The 25,434-nt window shown below is 36.3% G+C and overlaps 1 protein-coding gene across 2 annotated transcripts in view; it reads right to left on the reverse strand.

The window, feature by feature from the left end:
• The window catches only part of ches1 (checkpoint suppressor 1), a 79,474-nt gene extending 54,660 nt beyond the window's left edge, over nt 1–24,814 (reverse strand). Inside the window, exons 1-2 of one of the 2 annotated variants that reach the window (XM_051875035.1) lie at nt 24,610–24,814; nt 7,389–7,463 (exon numbers count right to left, since the gene is read on the reverse strand). The gene's annotated coding sequence lies outside the window, so the exon portion shown is untranslated. The remainder of the gene's footprint in view (nt 1–7,388; nt 7,464–24,609) is intronic. The other variant, XM_051875034.1, reaches the window with a different exon arrangement.
• Nucleotides 24,815–25,434: the final 620 nt, after the last annotated feature.

The following is a 25,434-nucleotide window of genomic DNA, read 5'->3' on the forward strand; positions in this document are numbered from 1 at the left end:
ACTACTCCTTTAAGAAATTCCTAGACGCGCATCAACAAAAAGTCACATGGCTAAATTCACTAAGGCCGCATTTACACTGCATGGTTCAAGTGACCCAACCCAATTTTTCCCCCCATGTGGCACAGATCGGATATGACCCAAGAAAGTATAAGCAGGTAAAAAGCGCATGGATTCTGATATTCTATTCAATGTACTATTGAAATTGATTTCTAGATATCATAATGCTATTTTTTGTTTGTTTCACCAAGTGTAAATGCAGATATGGATACAGGTCGTTTTTAAAAGAAGATGTAAGCAGTTTGTCAAAAAAAAAAAAAAAAAAAAAAAAAAAAATAATGGATATAGTCAAAAAAAAAAAATCAGAATTGACCATCAAGACCTGGCTATTGGCTATAGCCGCGTCTCCACAAAAATTACCCGGAACAATTTGTTCCCAGGAACTTTTTTTTCCCCAGACATATCGCTAGCTGCATTTCCATAGCAGTCTAAAGTACCGTGAAGATAGCCGGTGATGTAGGACTGGACGCGACTTTCCAGTTCCCGCTGGATTTTGTCCTCCGCATATAAGCTTAATAAAGCCTGAACCTCGTCGTCAGTCCGGTCGGTCGTATTTTTAAACTCCATTGTTGTTTTGAATAGCAAACAACTCTTACTGCACGCACCGCAACAGACTTTAAAAAACGATGGTTGAAATAAAATGCTGCGTGAACTCAACCAATCAGCATGTTCAGCACCCAAGTCCCACCCCCGAAAGTTCCGGAACTTTGAAAAAGTACTACCTCGTGAGCAGGGACTTTCTGAGGGGGAGATTTTTACCCGGAACTTCATTTAGACCCTAGTTCCTGTGTTGAAACACACAGATTACCGCCCTAGTTCCTGGGGAAAGTTCCTGCGGTGGAAACATGGCTTACTATTACCTGGTCCCAGATACTCACTGAAAGTATACACTGACTTACAGGAAAGCAGTTTGAAAGCAACAAATAGTAGCACAGACATAACCCACATCAAAGTCTGTGGGGGTTGATATACATGATGCCCATCTACTCTCACACCCTACTGTAACTTTATCACCCGCTGACTGCACAAGCACTCTTGAGAGTCTAACGTGTTACTCATATGTTATGTCTAACGTAACTTGTATTACAACATGTCATATCACTCATGCAACTAAACCCTGAAGACAGGTCTTTGGATTAGAGTCGGCTTTTCTGATCACTGGTGGCCGGCAGCGGTAATGAGTTTGTAGAGACACAGCTGCTCATGGAGGAGTCATATTAAATGAATCTCTGTGGCCGTAATGAAGCAGAAAATGACAGTGGAGATGACAGGATGTTGTGGTCAGCAGGCCTCCACCCTACATTTATCAGCTGCCCATTTGCACTCTACAGCACATGGAGAAACAAGACCATGTCTTGTAGGCTGAAATACGGTCCGCCCGGCTTTAATGGACGTGTCTGACAGCTTTTCATTCTACGTGATGATTGATTCATGTAGCCAGAGTTGAATGACACTTATTTGTCGATTTGAATTTCGGCTCAGACAAGAAACGGCGTGAATTTGACAGTGTTCACAGTGTTATTTTCACACCACTGATTTTGAGTGAAAAGAGTTTAAAGTCTTTCCAGTTTGTGAACATTTTGATTGTTGTTTAGGACAGGGAAAAGTAGGGCACAGAAGGTGATGATATAGCTGGAGTTTGCGCCGAAGTTGTTTCCAACAGTTAATGCCAGTGCTTATAAAACATCTTACTTGCTGAACTAGGTTGATTTGCACACAAATTCCTTTGAGTGTACAACTATAAAACATTACAATTATATAAGGAATATTAAGTGGGTTTACACAGTAACCACAACACGTGTAAAATGCTGTGGTTATGTACAACAACCACTGTGCATATACAGCTAAAAAAAAAAATCATTGGGCAAAAAATAGTGGATTAGAAAATTAGAAATCTTTGTATTATACGCACATACTGATTTTGCAGAGTAAGACGCATTCCTGGGTCAACATATTTTGTTGATCCTGGAACAACATTCCAGTCAGAAAATTTAATCCTAACCATATCTCTATCCCTAAACCTAACCCTACCCATAAGTTATCCCTAAAATCAGAGGGAAATGATAGGTGAATAACACTGATGTAGAAGCACCTAACACTGGTTGTAAGCCTAAACTTAAACTGTAAACTTGTCCCTCAAATCTGATTGGTTGATTGGAATGTTATTCCAGGATCAACAAGGATATTGATCCAGGAACATGTTGACTTGGTGAAATCACATTCTGCATATTATACAAGGTGTTATTAAAAAAAATAAAAAATAATGATTTAAGTCTAATGAATCGATTAACCTAATGGACTTCATGTATTTATTCAATGACATATTGAGAACATTCTGATTGAAAAAGTTTGAATAACATTTCAGTCTCCTGATACTGAAGATATTAAAGCTTTTATGCTAACAATCACAAATAAATTAGGGAAGCACAATTACCACTGGTTATCAGCTGATATCGGAGATTTTTTATTTACCAATATTGGTCTATATTCACTCAAAAAAAAAAAAAAAAAAAAAAAAAAAAACTTTCACTGTTGTTAGTTTCACTCAAACCATTATTGTTCACATTACTTAAAAAAAACCTCATGTAACTACATGAACTTAATTTAACTGAGTTGTATCTACTAGAAAATGAGTATTGTCAGCTTTACTTAAATGTTTGTTCACTCAACATTGCTGATTTTCAGCAAAGGGAAAGATGTTGTTAGTTTATGTTAGTGTTTAATGTTTAGTTATGTTGGACATTTAGAGGAGTTTCTGTAATGTTTTTGAATTTTGTTATTACTATTATGCAGAAGAGTGGTGCCTGTGTTTAGGCCATGAGCCTCATATACACATGAATTCCTGCTCACAGTTAAATTGAGTTTTTTCAACAAGTTATTTTTTGAGTGCATTTTGTACAGCAAATAGTTAATTTAATAAGGTAAATTAAATCAATGAATGTGTTCACCTTACGTAAACTGCACAAATCAAGTGTATAGCGTCAGTTCTGGCAGACACGTCAGTCAAGCTTGCGTTAGCTGACATTCAGCTGATCCATACCATCCAATAGGGATACATTTCAGATTAGACCGCATCTTTCAAATACACCTTCCAGTATTCAGATGCTGCTTGATCGCCGCACTGCGCTCGATATACCCGTCTCCATCCCCTACTCCTCCAATATATGACTGCACCTGTGGCTCAGTACCGCACCTCTACTCATGTAATCCGGGTTATTATTATTGTTGTTATTAATTCCTCATGTCTGTTTATTTCTCTTTCAGGTGATGTTCATGTGTATTTTTAATACTTATGTATCAGTTCTGTGAGATGTCTCTGTTCTATTATTTTGCCAAACTGTTCTGGTTATGGGGGAAATGTATCGCTGCGCTCCCTGCTCTGTCCAGGCATGGCTGCTTGAATGAGTTTTGCCCAGAACAGTTTCATACTGCCAACCTTAAATTGCTATTGCTTACAAGTATCGTTTAAATTGTTTTATTGCTAACGTTCTTTGTTATCATTAATAATCTTTGACAATAGTGGTCTGACAGAAATAAAATATTACGTAACAGTGACAAATTCAAATGATTTTTATTTACTCAAAGAAATTGTCAACTTGAATTCCTTTTGTTCATACTACTAAATTGTTATTTGTACAAATTATTCAATATAGTTGCGTGGAACCGCTTGACACTGCTTTAAGTAAATCCAACAATTCATTTTTTGAGTGTTGGAAATAAAGTTGCAAGAAAAAGTATGTGAACCACTTGCAGAATCTGTGAAAATGTGAAAAATTTTAACAAAATAAGAGATCACACAAAATGCATGTTTTTTATTTAGTACTGTCTTACATAGTCCACAAGACAAAAACAAACAAAAAAAAACTTTGTGAACCATTGATTCTATATACTGTGTGTGGTTACCTGGATGATCCACGACTGTTTTTTTTGTTTTGTGATGGTTGTTCATGAGTCCCTTGTTTGTTCTGAGCAGTTAAACTGAGCTCTGTTCTTCAGAAAAATCTTTCAGGTCCTGCAGATTCTTCAGTTTTCCAGCATCTTCTGCATATTTGAACCCTTTCCAGCAGTGACTATGATTTTGAGATCCGTCTTTTCACACTGAGGACAATTGAGGGACTCAAACACAACTATTAAAAAAGGTTCAAACATTCACTGATGCTCCAGAAGGAAACATGATGCATTAAGAGTCAGGGGGTGAAAACTTTTGAAAAGGATGAAGATGTACAAATTTTTCTAATTTTGAAATATAATTTTTTTTCATTTAGTACTGCCCTTCGGAAGCAACAGAAGATACTTGCATGTTTCCCGGAAGACAAATTAAGTACAATTTACCTTGATTTTCAAATTCAAAAAGTTTTCACCCCCTGGCTCTTTCCTTCTGGAGCATCAGTGAATGTTTGAACCTTTTTTAATAGTTGTGTTTGAGTCCCTCAGTTGTCCTCAGTGTGAAAAGATGGATCTCAAAATCATTCAGTCACTGCTGGAAATGGTTCAAATATGCAGAAGATGCTGGAAAAGTGAAGAATCTGCAGGACCTGGAGGATTTTTCTGAAGAACAGAGCTCAGTTTAACTGCTTAGAACAAACAAGAGACTCATGAACAACCATCACAAAACAAAAAAACAGTCGTGGATCATCCAGGTAACCACACACAGTATTAAGAATCAATGGTTCACAAACTTTTGAACGGGATCATTTTTACTAAATTCAGCTATTTTTTGTCTTTTGAACTATATGTAAACATCTTTTATGTAAAATATCTTACTCAGGACAGTACTGAATAAAAAAACAAACAAACAAAAAAAACCATGCATTTTGTATGATCTCTCTAATTTTGTTAAAATTATTCACATTTTCACAGATTCTGCAAGTGGTTCACATACTTTTTCCTCGCAACTGTATATATTGGTCAATCCTATATATTTCATTCATTTTCGTCCGTTTTTACATCTATAAATACCTTTGCTGTCATCTGTCACATCCAGTGCCCATGGTACCCACCAGAGGGCAATCCTCGAGACACCAGACTTTGCTTTCCTACCTTGAACTACATTTCCCATAACCCATTGGCTAGACTCATTATGTGTGATTAGGTTCAGCTGTGTCTCATTATCCTATCAAGCTCAGCCTATTTAAGCCCTGTGTCTTCACTCACTCTTTGCGAAGTCTTGTTTGTGTCACCACTGCATTTCTGAGCTCTTTTTCTGGTGTTCTGTGTCATGGTTTTGATCTTCTGCCCGTCTCCCTGAATTTGCCTGTGTCTCAGACTCTGTTATTATCTGGATTGTTTGCCCTATGGTTTTGACCCTATGCCTGTTATAAGGATTACAAGGATTACCCTCAATAAAGCTGCGTGTGGATCTTCAACCCAAGTCTCGGAGCAGTTTGTAACGCTCACTTACAAGCTACTCTCAAGTCAATGTAATTTTTAGCAAATCTCAGAAGAAAAAAAACTATTTTTATTTTACACATGACAATATTGTGATGCCTAACTTGTAGCATTATAACATTTGATTTTAGTTTTTAATGTATATTTTTTAATTTAGATAAATCATAGAATTTTAATATCAGACATTTATTGGCTACTAGCTAAAAATGAATTATAATATTTATCAGCTTATAACAGCTACTGTATATAATATCTGTATCAGCCAGAATTTTAACAATCACTGCATCCCTAAAATAAGCGTATACTAAACACAGGTGTGTTATTGTTAACTAAAAATAATTTAAATAAAGCTGAAATAAAATTAAATAAATATTAGTTGAGAAAACTTTAACTACAACTTAAAAAAAAAAAATAAAAAAAGATACTGAAGATATTATGGTAATACTTTACAATAAGTTTCATTAGTTAACATGAACTAATAATGTACTGCTCTTCTACAGAATTTATTAATCTCAATATTAATTTCAGCATTTACTAATACATTATTATTATTATTAAAATCAAAAGTTGTATGTGTTAACATTAATTAATGCACTGTGAACTAACGTGAACCAACTACGAACAACTCTATTTTTATTAACTAAACATTAACAAAGATTAATAAATACTGTAACAAATGTATTAACTAACCATGAGCAATTCATTAATGTTAACAAATATATTTATTGTAAAATTTTTATATATTATTGTAAAATTTTTATATTACCAATATAAAAATAATATAATCATAAATACATAACACTGAAATAACACTAGTCCATAGCATGACTAATCAAAAACAACATGGATTTTAGTTTGATGGTTACCCATTTTAAAACCCATTTGTTTAAAAGAAATTTAGTGTCTGGTCCTCAAAGGGTTAAAGCCGAAGACCATTCAAGACTTTTCTGTACTACATGAATGATCAGCCATCGGCACAGCAATGAAACACTCGCAAAGGGGCCTGACAGTGATATCATCTTTATATTCATGCGACCAAATGATATTTCATGCTGAAGCCTTTGCTTTCATGGGTAACGGCACACTTGCACTGTCACCATATGGGGAGAAGCAAGCCAAAAGCTCAATCCCAGATCACCCATGCACTGTTCCAGCCCAGCCACAGCAGCGGGATATAATTAGATTGGAAATTACAGAAAGTTACAGGGAGCTAAATCCCCCATGGATTGCGTGGCTATAAATGTCTTGCAAAAGCCAGTGGATGTATCACCATAGCAACAACCCTCTTCTGCATTCTATTTTGAGGGAAGGAGGAGAATGGTGGAGTGGAGGGGGAAAAACGCAAACATAGCTTTTTCAGCATTGAAAATGATACATTATTCAAATGCCAAAAAAAAAAAAACTTTTCAAAAGGAGAACCACTGCGAAATACTTATGCATGGTTTGACTTGGCTTCACAAGGACAACATAAGGTCAAAACAATAAGGTTGTTTATCACATTTCATATATGAAGTAATGCTGGTAATGAATGTAACCAGGAGTCTTTGAATTTTGAATGATGTTGTGAATTAAACTCGACTGGATATTACATTCAAAGGTCAAGAATATTGTTGCATTATGATGTTTCATTACAGGCGCAATCAACCGTTGTTTCAGTTACTCTGCAAAAATAAATAAAAAATTATTATTATTATTATTATTATTATTATTATAATAATAATAAATATAATATATATTATATAAAAATATAAAATAAATAAAACAAAACAAAACAAAACAAAATGTGTGCAAAACTCACCGCCATGATACTATGACGTACTGGATGCTATGTGTTTGCTAGTGTGTTTTTTGTGGTTGTTTTGCTCATTTCTGTAACTCCTAACAAAAAAAAAGTTGTTTTTGTTCAAATCATAAGTATGAGCAACAGTAATAGTCATGCTTACCTTTGAAAAAAAACAAATAATAGTATATCCATCCCTCAGATTATCACAATGAGCATCCACCGCCTTAACGGTCACCTAAACAACAAAAAGGACCATGTGTATGACAGAACATCAGATAACACTGCCAAGATCAAACTGAGCAAATGACAGGCATAGAGCACACGGTCTGGTCATCTGAGGACTAGCACATCCTGACTGAGAGCGTTATCTGTCCCTGACTCACACTGGACTGGATAGTGACAGAACATTTGTTACAGATTTATATTTACATGTTCTTATATTCCAATAATAAGCAGGGTACTGAAGCTCCTATAATCCTCTAAATAGCATTAAAATTTACTATTGTTAGGCTGTGTCACTGATGCAAAAATATTTTATAGAATATTTGAAGGGAAATGCATACTGTTGAGTAGGTACTACATTTGAATTTAAATTTACTTCAAGACCGTTGAAAAAGTACGTTATTAAGTATATATGAATGCATGTAGTATGAATGAATTCGGACATACTACATCCGCCATGTTGTTACTGTCACATGACTTACCAGCGTCAGTTACGTCCCTTCAACTCCATTCACAAATCCTCTCCCATGGCCTCATGGGATAGTAAAGTGTCCATTGTATGCACACTTCAGAATCTCACTGGAATCTCATTACTTTTCGCATACTGTTTTTTGTGTACTATATAGTAGAGAAGTATTCAATTTTGGACACAGCTTTAGAGTTAGTTGGGTGGCTGGCTTGGCTAAAAAAAATGTTTACACTCTAATGGAAAAAAAAAAAAATAAAAAAAAATAAATAAATATTCACTACTAACTAGTGTTAAACCGAGACCAAGTCGAGACCAACACAAGACCAAGACCAGTGTGTATTAAGACCAAGACAAGACCAAAGCAAGTCGAGACCGAGTCAAGACCAAGACCAGACTAACACTCCTCAAATTCATCTGAAAGATCCACATTTACTGCCTGAGAATTGTCTTATTTTTAATCAATTACAATTTAATCAATTACTATTACAATTAGAATAATAAGACAACACTATATAGAGCTGTTACCAATCAATTGAAATCACTAACAAAATTCATCTTTACACTGCAGAGGTGGAACAGAAGTTGCATCTGAATTGGTACAATTACAAATGCATAAATAATGTTGAGATTAATGTTTTTAAAATAAAATTTTGTGAACATTTGTAAAAATTCAATATTACGTTTGCAATTGTGCTCATGTTTGTGAAAACAGCCCTCTTTCTTGTGTTATTGCTTAATTATATAATTTGTTATAATATAAATAATCAAGATCACGAGTACTTTTTTGCCATCATATCTTGAATTTTGTGGACATTTGTATTAATTTTGGTGACATTTTTGACACAATCCCTTCTGACCCGGCACAACATAAATTAAATTAGTAATAAGTTATTGGAAAGTTTTACATCCAATCAAATTAATGATGTTAAAGAAATCAAACAACGCAGTGGCAATTTAGCGATATCCCCGCAGTTGTGGTCTTGACCGGTCTTGAAATAAAATCCGAGTCCTTTCAGCCTGAGACCAAGACAAGACCGAGACCAAGACAAGACCAAGACCTTCAAAAAATGGTCTTAAGACCAGTCAAGACCAAGACCTACTACTAACTTAAAAGGTACACTATAGCCGCGTTTCCACCGCAGGAACTTTCCCCAGGAACTAGGGACTTTGGGGTGGTAATCGGTGTGTTTCAACTGCAGGGTTTCGGGTAAAAATTTTCCCCTCAGAAAGTCCCTGCTCACGAGGTAGTACTTTTTCCAAAGTTTAGGATCTTTCGGGGGTGGGACTTGGGTGCTGAACATGCTGATTGGTTGAGTTTACGTAGTATTTTGATTGGTTGACTCCATGCAGCATTTTATTTCAACCATCATTTCAACCATCAAGTCTGTTGCAGTTCATGCAGTAAGAGTTGTTTGCTATTTGAATCAACAATGGAGTTTAAAAAAATATGATGGGCCGACGACAAGGTTCAGGCTTTATTAAGCTTATATGCGGAGGACGAAATCCAGCGGAAACTGGAAAGTCGCGCACAGTCCTACGTCACCAGACTATCTTCACAGTACTTTAGACCGCAATGGAAATGCAGACAGCAACAGGTCTGGGGTAAAAAAGTTCCTTTGACAAACTGTTCCGGGTAATTCGGTGGAAACGTGTAAGTTTTGGCTCACTAGTGGTTAAAAACAAAACTGCATGCATTATGAGGAATAACTTTGTTTTGGTTGTGCTTCGGCTCTGCGTGACTCTACGGATGAATATGGTTATCCTGCGGCTCATAAAACATTCACTACTAGGCTTAAGAGATATAACCAGTTTAGATGGAAATCTAAAGCTGACTGGCTGAAGATGTTACTGTAGCTATACCCATTAATAGACACAGAGCTTCCTTAAAAATAAAATTCAGCAGCGCTACAACCACAATTAAATGACCCTTCACAATAGATAATGAACTCTGTTAGATCCATGTCAAACTTTCCCGCTCGTTGTGACAATTAATCTATGCCACCTCCACACCATACATGCATCAAAGTAGCCGGAGCAACTTTTCTCTTTTTACTCATATGACAAGACACACACGGACGAGTGATGTATGCACACAACTTCCCACAAAAACATCCCAACAAATCTAAAATATAATGTAAGTGATGTGTAGAATTTCCTTTCCCACCTTGATCATAGCACATATCAATAATTAAAGTTGAATTAAGAGAAAAATTTTAAATCCACTATGATGATGGGACTAGCGCGTGACATATGAGCTGTTGGGTATGAAAAACCTGGTTTGAGTCTTCTCCTGATCCCATTCCCCTCTCTCTCCCTCCTTCAAATGTCCTGTCTCTTCAAATAAGTGCATTGTTTGCCTTTTTGTACAAATAACGATTCATTTCAAGATGAGTCAGTCATAAGACATCACAAGAGACTCCATTAAAGTAGAATGAAAGTCTTTCCATAAATTTGACAAATAGAAAAGAGCAGAGTTTCCAGTAAATGCTGGAAATGAATCATGCAAGGAAATAAATCTACACAAAATGAGAGCTAGAAGCGAAAAAGAAAGAGTGGAAGGAGATGTCAGATAGAATATAGAGCAAGGGCTTTTACTGGTTGGTTAATTAGCTCCTTTCAGCGCTATTCCATCTACTGCAGCATCCTGTGAGGTTTATCACTGTCCTTCTTAATGCTCTACAGAAGAGCCCAAGTAAGATCTCCATTTACTGGCGACAGGGCAGTTCATTTGCAGTTGTAATTCCATAATTATGGCAATTAAACTGCTGGAGTACATGGGAGACACAGCCGGCCTCAGTTCGCTACAAATTATCATCTCTCAGAAAGCAGACAATTGGGGTTCAATTGGTTCAGTGAAAACAGTAATTGGTGAAATGGGCCATTGAGAAGCACCGCTGTGGGAACTGCTCTGTGGAGGAGAGAGAATGGAAAGGGCAGTCGCTTACGCATGGCACGGGGCCGGCCTGCGTTGATCAGGGAATACAGCCGTATGCTGGACTGAAGATGTCATACCAGTGCGGTTAATGGGAAGGCAGTTGAAGGCATGCGGTGGTGTTTCTCCTTCATTCCTGAGAGAGATGACGAAAATATATAATCAGTCAGATGGCCTGTGGTGATGACATCATCACTCACTTGGGACTTTGATGGATCGGCCACCCTAACTGACGCTTCAAGGTCTCTAGGAGAAACTATGCTGCTTTAAATGGATAGATGAATGTCCAGGGCTTTGAGCTGCTTTATTATGGACAGCAACGGGTGCTCTGGACATCTAAATGCATGCAGACACAGAGCGTGAAGGACGTAGATGGTCACCATCACTATTTTCTTCAATATATAAAGCACTATATTTTAGTAAACCCATATTAAAGGTGCTACAGTGCATAAAATGTCCTCATTACCAGACAGATATCACTCCTGTTATTAGAAAATCAGCCAATCAAAATTTTGTGAATTCAGGATTGCAGACTTCGGATTGGTATGTTTTTGAAGGTCAGGGTTTTGTAGAAATGATATGTGGTTCAGGGAGTGAAGGTTTTGTTCAGTAACATAAGCGGTTAGTATATAGAAGTATTCTAAGTAAAAATTAAACAGATAATTGTAAGATTAAATTTAATATACAATATAAAGTCACAATTATGAGAAGTTGCAACTGTGCGATATAAAGTCACAATTTTGAAATATAGTAATTACATTAAATAGTTGCAATTATAAGAAATACATTTTTAATTGTTAGAGTTGAAGTTGCACTTGTGAAAAATAGTTGCAATCTGAAGTGTGAAATAATGCTGCAATTACGAAAAAGTTGAAATTGAGAAATATAAAACCACAATTACAAGAAAAAAATTTAATGGTAAGAAATAAATCACAATTGTGAGAAACAGTCACAATTACAAGCAGCAAAGTTGCAATTGGGAAGAAGTCACTATTGTGAGAAGTAGTAGATAAGTTACAGTTAGGAGAAAAAAGTAACGATTTTGAAATATAGTAATAATTACAAGAAATAGCTGCAATTATAAGAAATACATTTGTAATTGTTAGAGGTGAAGTTGCAATTATGAGAAATAGTTGCAATTGTGCGATAAAGTGGCAGTTTCGAGAAATAATGTCATAATTGTGAGATCTGAAGTCGCAGTTGTGAAATAATGCTGCAATTACGAAAAAGTTGAAATTGAGAAATATAAAGCTACAATTACAAGAAAAAAAAAACAATAGTAATAAATAAAGTTGCAATTGTGAGAAATAAAGTCACAAGTAAAGTTGCAATTGTGCAATAAAATCTAAATTATGAGAAATAAAGTAAGAATTTTGAAATAGAGAAATATCAAGACACAATTACAAGAAAAAAATGCAATAATGAGAAAGTCACAATTGTGAGAAACAGTCACAATTACGAGAAGTAAAGTTGCAATTGGGAAATAAAAAGTCACAATTGTGGGAAGTAGTAGATAAGTTACAGTTACTTAGGAGAAATAAAGTAACAATTTTGAAATATGAACTTAATTACAAGAAACAGTCAATTATAAAGAAACAATGCAGTTACAAGAAACAATGTCTCATTTGTGAGATCTGGAGTAGCAATTGTGAGATAATGCCGCAAGAATTATAAAGGCATTAATTACAAGGGGAGAAAAACTAATAAATAAATTCGCAATTATGAGAAATAAAGCAGGTTTCATTCAAAAACTGCCATTGAGATGAATGGGAAGGCTAACTGAGAGCTCTCTCCAGTTAGCAAAATGGTATATTAGCAAAACAGCTGAAATTACCTAACTGAAATTACTATAGTTATGTTAATTTAATCTCAAATCTGCATTGCAAATTCTATTAGTGTTGGCTGAAAGAAACTGTCTGCTGTTGGTGTTCATGTGGTGGAAATCATCTGAGAAGTTAAAAGTCTGAACAAACAGAGATTCTTTAGTCACCAAAAAAAGCATGCTTGTAAGATCCACTGGCAAACTTAACTGTAGATGAAAGTGCTTGCGTGTGTATATGAGCATGATGAACACATACCTTGGCACCCATATGCCCTGTCAAAAGCATCACACTTGGCTGCCATGGCAACTGGGTTTGCAATGGAGAAGGTCACGAGTGAGACAAGAATTAGATATTCATCTACCCATTAGAGCCGTCAGTCATGTGAGCTGATGTCTTCTGCTTCAGTTGTCTGATGGTTTGTTAATACAGTTTGCATGAGTAAAATTACAATAATAAAAAACAAACATTTTTTTCCAATTAACGCATTAAAGGAACAGAGTTAACTCAAAAAATTCTGTACTCACTTTAGTCATTTACTCACCTTTATACTTTGTTACATAAAGCAAACCGTGAAAGTTTAACTTGAAACCCTTCAGTAGACTTTCTTTATTCTTGCTGATCTCTATTGCAGATACATTATATTGTCTAAAACAGTGCTTCCCAACTGGGGTGCCGTGTAAAAAAAATACTTCAAACATTTTTAAATTGCTAAAATGTGTAAAAATAAATAAATAAATAAATAAATAAATAAATAAAGCAAGCAAGCATTTAATATATACCATCAATCTCTGATGTGTTCAATAACAAATACATGAATACATGCACCAGAAAGGTTGGTCTAAATTTCGCCGTGGGATTGCGCATAATTTTCATTCCTGTGCACACATCCAAAGTGTACACACATAAGGCCATCTTTCAAACAGCTTGCGAGTGCCAAATACCCAAACCGATTTCTTTTTCGCGGCTTGTTGTGCTTAAAGAGTCAAATACACAAAAAATACTCTCACAATGTCCGTCTTTCCAAGTATTCACATAAGCACAATCGGTTATGTCCTAAGTGAACGTAAACAGTTCAGAAAGAAAATGCATGTGCAACAGTATAATGGATCAGTGTGTCCGGTCTTAAAGTGACAGCAGCCTAATATACCTGCTGCTGTCTGTGTTTTTAATGTTAATCAAATGACAAAAAAACAAAAACAAAGAGAAAAATCACTCACTGCTCTTGACTGAATAACTTTTGTAACTTCTGTATTTAATTTTTTTACAAAGACTATATTTTACATTTAATTATTTTAGTTTCTGTAGAATTTCCTACATGAATAGCCCTACTACTGTTAAACCTACCTGAAAAACTCTTAGCAATTTAATTTGTTTCTTTACTCTATTGTATTTATTTGTGCTATTGTTAGTAATTTGTTTATTTGTTCTTATTTTACTCCTGTTTACATGTCTTTTTTTTAAATTCAATTCAAAGTTTGAAATCAAGCTATCTTGTGCAATTGCAATAAAATTGCCCCATTGTAAAAACACAAATACACTGAGTGAGCAAACATTTAGGTGAGATAGTTGTAATGGTAATTGAGCAATGTTTATATAAAAGCCTACATTAAAGGGGACCTATAATGCCCCTTTTACAAGATGTAATGTTAGTCTCTGGTGTCCCCAGAATGTGTCTGAAGTTTCAGCTCAAAATACCCCACAGATCATTTATTATAGCTTGTCAAATTTGCCCCTATTTGGGTGTGAGCAAAAACATGTCCCTTTAAATGCAAATAAGGTGGAGTTTTAACAGCTCACGCTTCGGTTGCTCAACAACAACAAAGCTGGAAAATCTCACGCAGCCAAAATGACGATTGTCAGTAACGGTGTTCAGCCTTACATTGTTCAAACACTGATGTCGGACACTGATGGAGAGACTCAGGAAGAAGTTACAACTTTTAGAATGCAACTGGACGTTTCTGAATGGTTAGTAGATAAATTTATGTAGTTGCAGTGGAGTTGATTCAAGTCAGAATGTGTCGTCATGTTATTTTTTGTGCAAATCCAGCATTGAATTGACCCTCGTTTGTGAAGCTGTCCAGCGTAAAATGAAAAGGTTCTCACAGACTCCTTAAAAAGTCTGTATAACTTTTCCTTGTTTCCAGCTTGGAATATGGTGCACGAGTTGTCTGGACTACTTTTATGATCATTTTAAAGTGCTTTTTGTAAGTTTTGGAGCTTGACCGCTCCTGGTCATCATTCACTTTCATAGTATTGAAAAGCGCAACGTGAACATTCAGCTTAACTTCTCCTTTTGTGATCTATGAAAAAAAGGACACCCAACTGGCTCCATTCTGGTATATAACACCCACTTTTCAATAAATTCAAGATGGATAAAACTCAGAAACATGTCAGATTACAGAAGTAAAATGGTTTGCATGTGATGTTTCATGCTGACTTTAAAGGATTAGGTCACCCAAAAATAAATTGTCATCATTTCCTCACCCGCATGTCATTCCAAACCCATAAGACTTTTGTTCATCTTCAAAATTAAAATGATGATATTTTTAATGAAACTTCAGAGATTTCTGTCCCTCCACTGAAAGTCCATTTCACCAAAGCTTCAAAAAGTTCACAAAGATATTGTAAAAGAAATCCATATCCACAAAAGATGACCTCCTTTTATGATGAACAAAAGTCTTATGGGTTTGGAATGACATGAGGGTGAGTAAATAATGACAATTTTCATTTTTAGATGAACTATCCCTTTAAGAAAAAACTATTCCTGTCAATCCAGGCTTAGAGATGGAAACTTTGCTCCTGAGATTCCCTCATTAAGTTATTAATTGGGTTGAGCTGTATTCCTTTTCCGAAGTATCTAAAGCCAGTAGAAACAAAGCAGCACAATAACAATCACAGTGCTCCGGAAATCTAAAAGCCTTCCTGAGACACTGTTTTTGATTCATAATCATCCGCATTAAACCGTCGGAAAACAATCCCGCTCAGCGACCACTGGTGTCACGCTGAATTTGAGTGACTGTGATTAAGCTTTGAACTAAGACAGAAGCAGCAGACATGGGAAATACATATCATTAGCACTAGAAGGCACGTAATTGCTGAGGTTTGCTGACGGTAGGCGTTTCGGCGCGTTCATCAAAAGCTTGTGTTACGCATCCAGCTCTCCCTTCCATGTCACTGAGCTGGTGAGATCTGGAGGCAAATTAGCCGATGTTATTGATTTCTCTCAGACCAATTAACCCAGACTCCACAGAACTGACACAGATCCGCACGGATGGAGAGGGTTCATTCACTCTGGGGCTTCCACCGCGATCTCTCTTCTGTCTCTCTTTGGTTATTCACACACTGTCTCCAACATAGTATTGATTCTACACTAATCAAGAACTTCTATTGCTTTCAGGAGAACGACAGCAGACCAATGAATTCTTCATAAAGAGAGATTGATTTTATGACACAGCAATCTTATTTTTCCTCCTGCTTTGAGAGCATTAGCGGTATTAACGTTATCCTCCCAACAAACCCAAGTAATTATAAATCCTGGGACTGAAGTGCAAACATGAGAGTCTGTGAGAACCTTCTTGCTTCACTCTACCCTGCCCAAACAAAGAGCTACCATTCAAAAGTTTGGGGTTAGTGCGATTTAAAAAAAAAAAAAAAAAAAAAAAAAAAAAAAAAACTTTTATTAAGCAAGGATGCATCTGATTGATCGAAAGTGAAAATAAAGACTTTTACATTGGTGCAAAAAATAAATCAGTTCTTTTAAGCTTTCTATTCATCAAAGAACTCTCAAAAAATGTATCAATTTCCACTAAAATATGAAGCAGCACAACTGTTTTGAACATTTATAATAATTAGAAATGTTTCTTGAGCAGCAAATCAGCATATTAGAATGATCTCTGAAGGATCATGTGACACTGAAGACTGGAGTAATGATGCTGAAAATTCAGCTTTGCATCACAGGAATAAATTACATTTTAAAAATATATCCAGTTATTGTAAGTTGTAATAATATTTCACAATATTACTGTTTTTACTGTGTTTTTGTTCAAATAAATGTAGCCTTAGCACAAAAAATCTTAACAAACCCAAACTTTTGAACAGTAGTGTAAAATATAAAAGCATCATAATTCTTCTATTAACCACCTGAAGACAGTTTAACCCTTCGTATCTCAGTCTGCTCTACTAAAACAGGGTGAAATTGTCTAAATGTCTTTGTTAACTCAAGCAGACCTAATTAAAGATGGAAGCAACTGCTTACGAATATCTTCGCAGATGTACATTTTTTATTCATACGGAGTAATTCTGCTACTAATTTGTTTTCAGATGTTTCAGTGGGCTCCCCTCAGGCAAGATAAAGCTTAATAACATTAAAGATAAATATTAGTACCTAAAGAGTCGCTAACTTGGCATGATGTTCATTTTGCTTGTGCGTGGGTTAGGCAGCTAATGCAAAAAAAATGAAAAAAATAGAAATAATAATTATACAGTATCTCACAAAAGTGAGTACACCCCTCACATTTCAGCAACCATGTTCTCAAGGGACAATTCTATAGAAATGAAAATTGGATATACTTTAGAGTAGACAATGTGCAGCTTGTATAGCAGTATTTACTTTCCTCTAAAAAATAACTCAACATACAGCCATTATTGTCTAAATAACTGGCAACAAAAGTGAGTACACAAAAGTGAACATGTCAAAACTGTGTCCAAAGTGTCAATATTTTGTGTGAGCACCACTGTTATCTAGCACTGCCTTAATCCTCCTGGGCATGGAATTCACCAGAGCTGGGATCCTGGGATCCTCTTCCACTCCTCCATAGAGCTGCTGGATGTTAGGCACATGGTGCTTCTCCACCTTCCACTTGAGGATGCCCCACAGGTGCTCAATAGGGTTCAGGTCTGGAGACATACTTGGCCACTCCATCACCTTCAGCTTCCTCAGCAAGACAGTTGTCATCTTGGCGGTGTGTTTGGGGTCATTATCATGCCGTTCAGCCCAGGGAGGGCATCATGTTCTGCTTCAGAATGTCACAGTACATGTTGGAATCCATGTTTCCCTCAATGAAGCGCAGCTCCCCAGTACCAGCAGCAATCATGCTGCCCCAGACCATGATGCTACCACCACCATGCTTGACTGTAGGCAAGACACAGTTTTCTTGGTACTCCTCACCAGGGCGTCGCCACACATGCTGGACACCATCTGAGCCAAACAAGTTTATCTTAGTCTCATCAGACCACAGGACATGGTTCCAGTAATTCATGCTCTTGGACAGGTTGTCTTCAGCAAACTGTTTGCGGGCTTTCTTGTGAGCCAGCTTCAGAAGAGGCTTCCTTCTGGGACGACGGCCATGCAAACCAACTTGTTGCAGTGTGCGGTGTATGGTCTGAGCACTGACAAGCTGACCTTCCGCTTCTGCAACCTCTAAAGCAATGCTGGCAGCACTCATGCATCTGTTTTTGAAGCCAGCTACTGCACCTGATGCACAGCACAAGGTCTCAACTTTTTTGATTCAACTTCATTGGCCTGTTCCGAGCGGAACCCATCTTGGAAAACCTCTCTCTCTATGACCCTGGCCACTGTACTGTAACTCAGTTTCAGAGTGTTACCGATCTTCTTAAAGCCTAGGCCATCTTTGTGGTGAGCAACAATTCTAATTCTCAAATCCTCAGAGAGTTCTTTGCCATGAGGTGCCATGTTGAACATCCAGTGGTCAGTATGAGAGAATTGTACTCAAAGCACCAAATTTTAACTGCTCTAATACAAGATACCCACATTTGTATGGTCATGTCAAGCAGACAAAAACATAAACATGATGAATAGGACATGTGGCTTTGCATGGTTAAATGACATACAGCTGTTATAACTCAGGGTGTACTCACTTTTGTTGCCAGCTATTTTGACAATAATGGCTGTATGTTGAGTTATTTTCAGAGAATAGTAAATATATACTGCTATACAAGCAGCACATTGACTACTCTAAAGTATATCCAATTTTCATTTCTATAGAATTGTCCCTTGAGAATATATAATAAAATGGTTGCTGAAATGTGAGGGGTGTACTCACTTTTGTGAGATACTGTATATATATATAAAAATTAACAATGCTATTTTGTTATATATTTACAGTATAACAATATTTCACTATTTTTTTTTTTTTTTTTTTTTTTAAACAAAAAACAATCAGCATGCAGGAGCCATGTGTGAAAAGCCAGCTCATGATCCACCATTTAGCAACAACAAAATGAAACTGTTCACTGTTTGCAGTGTTCAGTCTCACACTGCTTTGACAGACGTTTGGCTTAAATGTAGGGTGGGGAAGATTAGAGTGATTTGATTTTATCCATTGGGAATTGATTGGATTGTGAAACATAAGCGTTCCATTCCAGCAGGGAGCCAGATCTCCTGAACCACCGCCAGCACCCACTGGTTGAAACTTAAGTGGCCTTGGAAACATCAACCTAGTGGATATTTTGAGGCAAAACAAATTGAATTTGTATCTATTGATGACTGAGTTACATGATATTGTAGGTTAAAACAATTGTCTACAACAATGTAGCAAAAATCACGCATTCACATGTTTAAAGTACCCCTGTTATGCTATTTTAAAGGTTCCTATTTTTGTTTTGAAGGTCTCCTACAATAGGTTTACAAGCATCCAAGGGAAAAAAAACACCTTGATTTTCTTATAAAATACATTGCACATCACCTCATTTCTCAAAGACTCTGAAAACGTTTTGTTCAAAGAGTCAGAATCTCTAAACCCCTCCTTACAAAGAGCCTACTCTGCTCTGATTGGATGGCCCAGTCTGTTGTGATTGGTCGACCGCTTACAGCGCGTGACAGAAACGCCCATCTGAATTTCACACAGCCGGTTCGCAACAGGCTCCAGTTCGCCTGGAAGAGAACAGGCTCTGGCTCCAGAACGAGAACAATTCTGGTAGAAAAAGGGGTATATGACTCCTGCTGGTATGTGTTCTTCTTTGGGGTTTACAGCCAGGCATCAACTACAGGGGGTAAAAGGGATAGTTCACCCAAAAATGAAAATCATTTAATCATTTATTCATCATTTACTCACTCTCATTTATTTTGTGTTTCCTATTTATTTTTACAAACTGAAGGATATGTTGTAATAATGGTTCTGTGGTAAACGACTACATGCCATATACACTACCGGTCAAATGAATGTTTGAATTTTTTTTGTTTTTGGTAGTCTCTTATAAAATGTATATATTTTAAAATTCTCATTATTGTCAATGTTGAAAATGGTTGCGCTGCTTAATATTTTTGTGGAAACCGTTCTTTCAGGATTTTTTGATGAACAGAAAGTTCAAAAGAACAGCATTTACTTAAAACAGAAATCCTTTGAAACATTATAAATCCTTTACTCTCAATTTTTATCAATTTAATGCATCTTTGATAAGTAATTTTTATTTTTTTTAAAAATCATACTTATCCCAAACTTTTGAACGATAGTGTATTCCAATTTCTACAAATATTAAGAAGCACAAATGTTTTCTAAACCGATAAATGTTTCTTGAGCACCAAATCAGCATATCAGAATGGTTTCTGAAGGATCATGTGACACTGCAGAGTAATGATGCTGAAAATTCAGCTTTGACAGAGTAATAAATTACATTTGAAAATATATTCAAATTCAAACAGCTACCTTAAACTGTAACAATATTTTATAATATTAGTGTTTTTTACTGTATTTTACATATAATAGACTTCTTTCAAAAAAATAAAACTTCAAAAACTTTTCATAAAAAAAAAAAATAAATAATCTTAATTATTCCAAACGCTTGACTTTTAGGGCCCAATCATACACCCGGCACAATTCGGCGCCAGGCGCGATGCAAGTGTTTTTTGCTAGTTTCAGCCCGACGCAGTTATCATTTTCACATCCAGTGCCCACATTGTTTAAATAGCAAATGCACTCGCGCCCATCTGTTCGCCCATGGGCGTGCTGGTCTGAAAACGAGGTGTGTTCAGGTGCATTGTTGGCGTGTTGCTTTTTTGAGGCAACTGAAAATGACTGCACCATTAATCAACAAAAACCTGCTCTAAAGTCAATGGCGCAGTAATTTTTTTGTTATTTAAAGGGCGCGTTAGTAATATGCCCCAACGCTCGTACACTTTGCTTGTTACACACACAAGGACACACAGCAGCACACAAACATGCCAAATATTAAAAATAAAAGGATTACAATGTAAAACATTATTAGTGTATAAAGATAAAAATGCCTACATATCATAATGGATAGTCATTGCATGTATCAGAATTACTCATTTGCAGTAATAATGGATGAAGCTGGCTAATTATTTGACCAATCATGGCAATACACACATGGATTTAAACTGACTCGTCAGGTTGAGGGTGTTTATATTCCACCATGTAAATAGCGAGTCCGCCATGGTGCAAGTGCACCTGGCTTGTAAAGGGAATAGGAGATGAGACTCTGATTGGTTTATAATTTGTACGTTACGCCCAGCACACACCCATGACTCATTAAGACTAGGTACAACCCTTCTGGACAATGCGCCTAACGGGCCGACCATTTTTTCCGTCGTTAAACTAGCAAAAGTGGATTCGGACATGCCCTAAGTGCACCTGCGCCATGCGCTTCAGACCATGCGCTTAGATTGTTAAAATAGGGCCCTTAGTGTACATCATGTTGAAAATAATCTGGAATATTCCCTGAAGGGCAAAGTAATATGCCCCCAGATCACTGTAGAGTAGGATTTCAGTTTTTGTTGCTGCATTAATATCTGGGCTGTCATTTGTCTTCATGAAGGATGTCCACTGTCAGTTGAAGTATTCATTAAAGTTCTTATCTTTCAACTGAGATATACTGAATTGCCACCTGTCTATAGTTTTATTGATTCTTGTGTTTTTAAGAGTGAAGGTAACCGGCTCATGATCAGAGATGAGAACTGGGTGAAAAGTAATACATGAAATATCTGACGTAACAGTTTACTGATAGAAAGAAATCAATACAGAAATGTGATTGATGGATAGCAGAAAACAAATTCTCCTGCAGCGGTTCTCCCATTCTTTTCCCAACAGAATCTGTCATGTATTATAATCTCCACCTATGATCAATTATAACTGTAATTATATTATGATTTGTCAATAATCGCTAAAAGTGCTAAAAAAAAAAAAAAAAAAAAACTTGCCACATCTACATTTTGTCCATAAATATTAGATGTTATTCCTAATGGAAATATTATTAAAGTCCCCCTGTGGTGAGAATCAGGATGTTAATGTTGTTTATATGACTATATGGTGTTTTTAATATACTTTAAGACAAACCATGTGCAAATTTATAAGTCAACGCAATTGCTGAGTATTTTCTCCTTAAAACTGTTGTGATCTAAAGACTGTTTCAAAAACGTGGTTTGAAATCTCTGGTGTTTCTTACGTCACAAACTACCTACGCCACATTAATTACCGTTATGTGTCCGACGTTGTAGAGAGCAATACCACTGTGCAGCGTTTACCTCAGTAAGTTGACCGAGTGGATCTCTGAGCTTGTGCGAGTGAGTGGAGGCAGGGCTAGTTAGCATATTCATGTATCCACATATACTAAATGAAGCAAGGGTGTAGAGTTACATTCAAGCTATTTTAAGGCATGAAGACATTTTCTTCACAGGAAAAAAATGTTTGGTGATCAGAGATGAGTTTTAAGGGATAAAATGATTGACTACAGGGGGATTTTAATATTCTGCTTGTCTGAGAGACCATGTATTGTCTGTCAGGCAATATATTCCGGAGACCTGTTTGAAAACAATCATTATTTTTTAAATAACGCTTAAAATGCACAGAAATTACGCATCAGATTTAAATTATTTTTGCAATTATTATTTTTGCACTTTTTTCATTTTAATGACAGTTTATTTAAATTCACTTGTAGCACGGAAAAACTTTTGATTATTATTTATTACTATTTATGCTGAGTGAGTTTTTTTTTTTTTTTTTTTTTTTAAACACAAAACAATTTAAAATTGTAGTATAATTATTTTATATAATCATTTATTGGTTATCGGCCATATCATGAAAATAATTTTCAGCTTATTGGTATCACATAAAATCACAATGAATGATTTTTTTTTTTTTTTTTTTTAACGGAATATTGCAGATTTATGTTCTCTCATAATCTTTCATAAATCAAAATAACTTCCCCTCCCTCTTACAGCGACATCTCTTCTCTGATGACGTGTTAATTGATGCAAGGGCGGGACAACCTGTCACTCACATGAGATTGACCAGTAGCAAGCCACAACCATTCAACCATCCAATCAAGTCCCCACAAACGAAATCAAGTCCTGCCCTATATTTTTTTTCTTGTTCGAGAAGTCATTCTAGAAAAGACTATCACAGTTTCTCTTTCATGCCGACTTTAACATCGGCTCCCCTGAACATAATCTTACCTCCGCTATGATTGAGCAAAAATATGGCATCAAGTCCAAAAACTGTCCTCTAGAAAACTTCAGTCTCATCCGTTATAAACCAGGTGAGGCTGAGGTAAGGCAAACTCGTTCTCAATAATCTATGACTCTGTCTCTGCCCTCAGGGTTAATCCATCACTCACAGGGAGGTTAATGAAAGATGGCACATTATGGAAGTCTGTCATCATGTGGATGGCTGATCAGGGTGGCAAGGACACTGGCAGGCTGGGACATTTTTGAAGGCAGGCCACATCCTGACTGACTCATCATTTTCCCAGCGAATCCTAAGACACAGGAACCTTTTACGCTGTGAGGCCATCTGCTTGGCCATGTAGCCGAAAAGAGTGGGTGCAGACGCCCACCGGAGTGACCTTACGGAGCAACGCGGCCAGATGGATCTCAGGGGAGGCATACTGAGACCGGTGTACCTAAGATTATAGGCATCAGATTGCCGTGGTCGTTATTATGACAGGTTGTGTGGTAAATTCATTTGCACAGGCTTGTCATTGCCTGCTGTCAGATTTGACCTTTGTGTCTTTCACTCATAAGGTTAAAATAAATCTTTAGTTTCAGCTGTAATGCCACCAGCTTCTGTCCCTTTGATGGTAGGCGTGAAACGGAAGTTGTGATAGTCTTTTCTTTCCAATTGTAATGTATATCCGAGTGTATCAGGTATCGGTTTCTCGAACAAGAAAAAAATGCAGAGCTGGACTTGATTTTGTCCATCAGGAATTGGTTGGATGGTTGTGGTTTGCTACTGCTGCGATCTCATGTGAGTGACAGGCTGATTATAAATGATTGGAATAAATCATTTATAATATATACTGCAATATTCCATATAAAAAACAAGAATTGTCCATTTTGATCTCATGGTGACTTTAAACAACTTGTATTTAACCTCTTGATCTCCTCAGGGATCAGGTGACCCTTTTATGGTTATATTTCAAAAATATATATTATATTTATAAATATATTTATAAAAATATTTCAAAAATATATTTCCACTCATATCTTTGGATAATCAAAAGCAGTTAAGGGTTTTAAAATAAGATAAGGTAAGATTTTAAATGACCAGGTGCCTTTTGAAACAAACAAAGAACTAAAATTATTGTAAATAAATAAAATAAATAAGTAAAACTAAAGATATGCAAAGTGCAAGCTGGGATTCATAAATAAGCATAGCCATAAACAGGAAAAAACATGAACTAAGTAGAATATATTAGCATACATGAAGTTGAAGTAGGCCTACTCACACTCTCAAAAGAAGTTCAGAAACATAAAACATAACACATATTCAAAAACATAAAAAGTGTGTCTCATAAAGAATATGTACATTATATTTACACATTCCAGAGGAATTACTAACCTTTTCATTACTCGAGTAAAATGATATCAGTTGGACGAACATGGTACATGTCCAAAAGAAACATGGTGCCACGGTACTGTTTTGTGAATCTATTTTTGTTTTGATGCACTTTTGGTCGTTACCTGCAATTCAGGGTCGTTCGAATGCACGATACATTCACTGAAAATCTTCTTTATCGCTGACAAACGATAGGACGCTTTTGCATGTTGTTTCAGTTGAAGTAAATATCAACTTCATTGAGCGCTGCTTTTTTGTTATCGGTCTTATAAAGTTCGGCGCGCATTTATGGAATGAGAAGCCAAACCTCTCCAAACGATTCAGTGCGTGAGTGAACAGTCCGACCGATTTTAAATCGTGAACCGGTTCAGAACGTTTGAACCCACTTCACTCATGAAAAAGAGTCATTCATACGATGTTGTTAGACTCTTTCTGTCCGAAAACGGTCTTTCGTTGTTAAACGATAGAACATTTTGCAAGTTGTTTTGATTCCAGGAATATAATTCATCCAGCCGCCATTTTGTTCTTAAGTATTGTGAAAAACTGCTCGATTCACGAGCTCTGTCCGAATAAATCATGAATAGAGAACCGATTCAAACTGTTTTGTTAAAGGGATAGTTCACCCAAAAATAAAAATTCTGTCATTTACTCACCCTCAAGTTGTTCCAGACCTGCTGAACAACAGAAGAAGATATTTTGAAGAAAAAGGGTGGGGGGACTATGGTCAGTGGGGTCCATCAACCGTTTGGTTACCAGCATTTTTCATAATAATCCGGTCTATATTTAATCTAATATTTATGCCCAGTACTTTTCTTCACCAGACTTTATTTTAAAGACTTTTAGATTTGGCTATATTAAGTAAATCCCAGTCCATATCTTTTTACACTTTGCTAACAGCCTTATGGGATCTTCATGAAGTGATTCAATTACTCACTTTTATTGACCCTTCA

Source organism: Ctenopharyngodon idella, chromosome 20 (assembly GCF_019924925.1).
Source record: "Ctenopharyngodon idella isolate HZGC_01 chromosome 20, HZGC01, whole genome shotgun sequence".
NCBI classification, from domain to species: domain Eukaryota; kingdom Metazoa; phylum Chordata; class Actinopteri; order Cypriniformes; family Xenocyprididae; genus Ctenopharyngodon; species Ctenopharyngodon idella.